This window comes from Symphalangus syndactylus, chromosome 13 (assembly GCF_028878055.3).
Source record: "Symphalangus syndactylus isolate Jambi chromosome 13, NHGRI_mSymSyn1-v2.1_pri, whole genome shotgun sequence".
In the NCBI taxonomy this organism is placed as follows: domain Eukaryota; kingdom Metazoa; phylum Chordata; class Mammalia; order Primates; family Hylobatidae; genus Symphalangus; species Symphalangus syndactylus.
Window position 1 is genome coordinate 30,458,902 of NC_072435.2, and position 6,531 is coordinate 30,465,432.

Below are 6,531 nucleotides of genomic sequence, written 5' to 3' on the forward strand. Positions count from 1 at the left end.
ACACCTGTAATCGCAGCACTCTAGGAGGCCGAGGTGGGTGGATCACCTGAAGTGAGGAATTTGAAACCAGCCTGGCCAACATGGTGAAACCCCGTCTCTACTAAAAATACAGAAAAAGGGCCGGGCCTGGTGGCTCACGCCTGCAATCCCAGCACTTTGGGAGGCCGAGGCAGGCGGATCACGAAGTCAGGAGATCGAGACCATCCTGGATAACACGGTGAAACCCCGTCTCTACTAAAAAAATACAAAAAAATAGCCGGGCGTGGTGGCAGACACCTGTAGTCCCAGCTACTCGGGAGGCTGAGGCAGGAGAATGGCGTGAACCCAGGAAGAGGAGCTTGCAGTGAGCCTAAATCGCGCCACTGCACTCCAGCCTGGGTGACAGAGCGAGACTCCGTCTCAAAAAAAAAAAAAAAAATACAGAAAAAGGCCAGGTGCGGTGGCTCACGCATGTAATCCCAGCACTCTGGGAGGCCGAAGCAGGCGGATAACAAGATCAAGAGATCGAGACCATCCTGGCCAACATGGTGAAACCCCATCTCTACTAAAATTACAAAAACTAGCCGGGTGTGGTGGCGCATGCCTGTAATCCCAGCTACTCCGGAGGCTGAGGCAGGAGAATCGCTTGAACCCAGGAGGCGGAGGTTGCAGTGAGCCGAGATCTTGCCACTGCACTCCAGCCTGGGGGACAGAGCAAGACTCCGTCTCAAAAAAAAAGAAAAAAGAAAAAGGAAAGAGTTTAATTGGATTATTTGTAACACAAAAGTTAAATGCTTGAGGGGATAGATACCTCATTTACCCTGATGTTATTAGTATACATTGTATACCTGTATCAAAATAGCCCATGTACCCCATAAATATATACACCTACTATGTACCTAGAAAAATTTTAATTTTTTTTTTATTTTTTATTTGAGACAGAGTCTCACTCTGTCACCCAGGCTGGAATGCAGTGGTGCGATCTCAGCTCACTGCAACCTCCACGTCCCGGCTTCAAGCGATTCTCCTGCCTCAGCCTCCCTGGTAGCTAGGAGCCACGACGCCCGGCTCATTTTTGCATTTTTAGTAGAGATGGGGTTTCACCATGTTGGCCAGACTGTTACAGATCTCTTGACCTCGTGATTCGCCCTCCTCGGCCTCCCAAAGTGCTGGGATTACAGGCGTGAGCCACCGCGCACGGCTAAATTTTAATGTTTAAGTTTTAAAAAGAAAGTGTCATGTCACCAATTCAAAGATGGTGATTCACTTGACTACCCTAAATCTAGATGACCGGAAGTGATTCCTGGTGACCCACAGGGATTCCACAGCTATTCCTGGTCTTCCGCAGTGATCCGAGGTGAACTGAGAAGATGCAGTTCTCAGACGTGGCCACACGCTGTCGCTGTTAGAAAGGAATTCACGGTGTCTCCTCTTTCAGGCTGGCTGATGTTCAGCTGAATTCTTTGAAGGTGTGAATTGTCTTGATCACGCCAAAATCAGATGGTGGCGTTTTCATGCATACGGTACGATTAAAATAAGGGCCCTGGTAGATATTTGTAGGGCTCGCCAAGTTTTCAAGTTCTCACCCCTTTCCTAAACATAGGAAGACTAAGTTCCCCAGCCAAGTTCTGCAGGTGGACAGCGGTTTCGTGGTAGGGGTTCTCAAAGTGGGCGGGGCTGTGTAACTGGTTCTGGCCAATGGGCTGTGACGAAAGCTGATGCGCGTCACTTCCTAGCTAATGCCTTTAGCAGCCAATGCCTGCTCTGAAGGCCGAAGCGGGAAAGATCGCTTGAGGCCAGGTTCGAGACCAGCCTGAGCAACATGGCAAGGCCTCCCACTCTGCCCCATCCCCGCCCAGTTCCCCATCAAAATGAAAAAAAAATAAATTAGCTGGGAGTGGTGGTGCGCTTGTAGTCCCAGCTACTAGGGAGGCTGAGGTGGCAAGATCGCTTGAGCCCAGGAGTTCCAGGCTGCAGTGAACCGTGATCATGCCACTACACTCCAGCCTGGGCGACACAGTGATACCTCCATCTCTTTAAAAAAAAAAAAGGCCGGGCGCGGTGGCTCACGCTTGTAATCCCAGCACTTTGGGAGGCTGAGGCGGGCGGATCACGAGGTCAGGAGATCGAGACCACGGTGAAACCCCGTCTCTACTAAAAATACAAAAAAATTAGCCGGGCGTGGTGGCGGGCGCCTGTAGTCCCAGCTACTTGGAGAGGCTGAGGCAGGAGAATGGCGTGAACCCGGGAGGCGGAGCTTGCAGTGAGCCGAGATTGCACCACTGCACTCCAGCCTGGGCGACAGAGCGAGACTCCATCTCAAAAAAAAAAAGAAAGAAAGAAAAGCAGGCTGGGCGCGGTGGCTCACATTTGTAATCCCAGCACTTTGGGAGGTCAAGGAGGGTGGATCACCAGGTCAAGAGTTTGAGACCAGCCTGGCCAACATGGTGAAACCCCGTCTCTACTAAAAATACAAAAATTAGCTGGGCGTGGTGACATGTGCCTGTAGTCCCAGCTGGGTCGGGAGGCTGAGGCAAGAGAATCGCTTGAACCCAGAAGGTGGAGGGTACAGAGAACTGAGATCATGCCACTGCACTCCAGCCTGGGCAACAGAGCAAGACTCCATCTCAAAAACAATGAAAGAAAAGAGAAAAGAAAAGCCAATGCGGCCGGGCGCGGTGGCTCAAGCCTGTAATCCCAGCACTTTGGGAGGCCGAGACGGGCGGATCACGAGGTCAGGAGATCGTGACCATCCTGGCTAATATGGTGAAACCCCGTCTCTACTAAAAAAAAAATACAAAAAATTAGCCGGGCATGGTGGCGGGCGCCTGTAGTCCCAGCTACTCGGGAGGCTGAGGCAGGAGAATGGCGTGAACCTGGGAGGCGGAGCATGCAGTGAGCCGAGGTCGCGCCACTGCACTCCAGCCTGGGCGACAGAGCGAGACTCCGTCTCAAAAAAAAAAAAAAAAGAAAAGAAAAGCCAGTGCAAGATTGCCTATGCTCTCTCCGCTCTGTCTACTAAAGCTGCTTTGGGGCCAGGTGCAGCAACAGAATATAACAGAATTGCACTGTCCGATAACAACTAGCCACATATTACATGGGTTGAATGTTATTTTTTTTCTTTTTTCTTTTCTTTTTTTTTTTTTTTTTTTTTTTTTTTTGAGACAGGCACTCACTGTGTCGCCCAGGCTGGAGTGCAGTGGTGCCATCACAGCTCACTGCAGCCTCGACCTCCCGGGCTCAAGCAATCCTCCTACCTCAGCCTCCCAAGTAGCTGAGATTACAGGCATGCACTACCACGCCCAGCTGTTCTTTGTATTTTTTGTAGAGACAGGTTCTCACTATGTTGCCCACGCTGGTCTCAAACTCCAGGGCTCAAGTGATCCTCCCAGCTCAGCCTCCCAAAGTTCTGGGATTCCAGGCGTGAGCCACTGCGCCCGGCCAAATGTAAATTTAATAATTCAGTTCCTTGGTCGTGCCACATTTCAAGTTGTCACCAGTAACATGAAGTCAGTGGCTATGGTGTTGGGCAGGGCAGATACAGAAAAATTCCACCGTGCTGGCTGGCATGGTGGCTCACGCCCGTAATCCCACCACTTTGGGAGTTCGAGGTGGGCAGACCACCTGAGGTTAGGCGTTTGAGACCAACCTGGTCAATGTGGTGAAAGCCCATATCTACTAAAAATACATTTAAAAAAAAATTAGCCGGGCGTGGCGGCTACAGGCAGGCGCCTGTAATCTCAGCTACTTGGGAGACTGAGGCAGGAGAATCGCTTGAACCCAGGAGGTAGAGGTTGCAGTGAGCCAAGGTCCCACCATTGCACTCCAGCCTGGGCAACAAGAGTGAAACTCCATCTCAAAAAAACAAAAAAAAGAAAAATTCCATCGTGCAGAAAGTTCTACTGGACAGCATTGCTCTAGATTTCTGACTAGAAGCAGGAGAACTGTTGCTCTGGAGAGGCCTTTGCATGTGCTGTGTTCATCCATGGAGATTTAGGTTCGTTCCGGTTTGGTCCCACTAAAGCATAAGCCGACCCAGCCCGGCCCTGCCAGAATTCTTGCTTAAACAAAGAACTGAAAAGTCTTGTGTCATTTAAATGATTAACTGCTGCCACACTGTGGCTTGGCTAACAGGTGGAGTGCTGACAGCTGAGGATGATGATACTGGGTTGACCCCAAATGTGAGACCAGTTGGCAAATGGGATTACGGTCAACCTCCATTGAGTCTCAGATGTTCAGATGCCACTCTCTGTGATCTCTCTCTACCTAGCTTAGAACTACACCACCAGGGCCGGGCACGGTGGCTCACGCCTGTAATTCCAGCACTTTGGGAGGCCGAGGCGGGGGGATCGCCTGAGGTCAGGAGTTTGAGACCAGTCTGGCCAACATGGTGAAACCCCGTCTCTACTTTAAAAACACACACACACACACACACACACACACACAATTAGCCAGGCGTGGTGGCATATGCCTGTAATCCCAGTCACTCAGGAGCTGAGGCAGGGGAATTGCTTGAACCAGGCGGGTGGAGGTTGCAGTGAGCTAAGATGGCGCCACTACACTCCAGCCTCAGCGACAGAGCGAGACTCCATCTAAAAAAAAAAAAAAAAGAACTACACCACCAGGCCAGGCCCTGCGGCTCATGCCTGTAATCCCAGCATTTTGGGAGGCCAAAGCAGGAGGATCACTTGAGGCCAGGAGTTTGAGACCACCTGGGCAAAATAGCAAGACCCCACCTCTACAAAAAAAAAAAAAAAAAATGAGCCAGGCATGATGGCATGTGCCTGTGATTCCAGGTACACAGAAGGCTGAAGCAGGATCACTTGAGCCCAGGAGGTTGAGGCTGCAGTGAGCCATGATCCTACCACAGCACTCTAGCCTGGGTGACAGAGAACCTGTCTTAGAAAAAAAATAAAGAACTACACCGCCAAAGGACTGTCATACTAACAAAATCCTCAGAATCATTAGAAATGAAGCCATGTGCCTCCTTCCTTCCTTCCTCCCTCCCTCTCTCTCTTTCTTCTTTCTTTCTTTTTTGAGACCGTCTCCCTCTGTTGCCCAGGCTGGAGTGTGGCGGCATGATCTCCGCTCACTGCAACCTCCCTGCCTCGGGCTCCCGTGATTCTCCTGCGTCGGCCTGCCGAGTGCCTGGGATTGCAGGCGCACACCACCACGCCTGGCTGGTTTTTGTATTTTTGGTGGAGACAGGGTTTCACCGTGTTGGCCAGGCTGGTCTCCAGCTCCTGACCTCGAGTGATCTGCCTGCCTCGGCCTCCCGAAGTGCTGGGACTACAGACGGAGTCTTGCTCACTCAATGCTCAGTGTTGCCCAGGCTGGAGTGCAGTGGTGTGACTCGGTTCGCTACAACCTCTACCTCCCAGCCGCCTGCCTTGGCCTCCCAAAGTGCTAAGATTACAGCCTCTGCCCGGCCGCCCATCGTCTGGGAAGCGAGGAGCGCCTCTGCCTGGCCGCCCCGTCTGGGAAGTGAGGAGCGCCTCTGCCTGGCTGCTGTGCAACCTTCCAAGTGTGAAGTGACAGCCTTCGTTGTAGAATGAATGAAGACACTGGCACTGATTATATAACACCTTGCAGCTATCTCAAGTCGTTGATGGTGGAGGTATTGGAATTTTAGAAGAAAGCAAACACACAAATTTGACTAAAGGCGATTTTGTGACTTCTTTCTATTGGCCCTGGCAAACCAAGGTTATTCTGGATGGAAATAGCCTTGAAAAGGTGATATATATATGAACGTATCTGATTTTTTTCCCCGTATAATTCTTACTTTGTGCATTTGATATTCAGTCGTGTTTGTAATCACGGAAAAATAAAAGCATAAAAAAAAAAAAAGCCACGTGGGGGTTTGTTTCTTGTTGCTATTGTTCATTTGGTTTGGGGGTTTTTTGTGAGACAGTGTCTCACTGTGTCACCCAGGCTGGAGTGCAGTGGCACAATCCCAGCTCACTGCAACCTCTGCTTCCCAGGTTGAAACGATTCTCAACCTGGTGGCAGGTGGCGAGTAGCTGGGATTACAGGCACCTGCCACCACACTCGGCTAACTTTTGTATTTTTAGTAGAGGTGGGGTTTCACCATGTTGCCCAGGCTGGTCTCGAACTCTTGGCCTCAAGCAGTCTGCTCACCTTGGCCTCCCAAAGTGCCGGGATTACAAGCATGAGCCACAGCACCTGGCCTCTTGTTGCTATTGTTGATGGCTGACTTGTTTTCCAGATGTCACTGAGCAGAGATCCATGGAATATGGTGGGTTTCAGGTGTCAGCAGCATTTGACTTGGGGGAGGAACAATTTTATTTCTGTCCTCCCAGAATGAGTGGGTCAAGGTTTGAGAGTGAATCAGTTTAGAATTGTACCTGATTTGAGGAAAGTGTGCATGCACTTCCTGGCTATCAACAGTTACAAAAACAGCCGGGTGTGATGGCTCACGCCTATTAATCCCAGCACTTTGGGAGGCCAAGGCGAGCGGATCCCCTGAGGTCAGGAGTTCCAGACCAGTCTGGCCAACATGGTGAAACCCCATCTCTACTAAAAATACAAAAA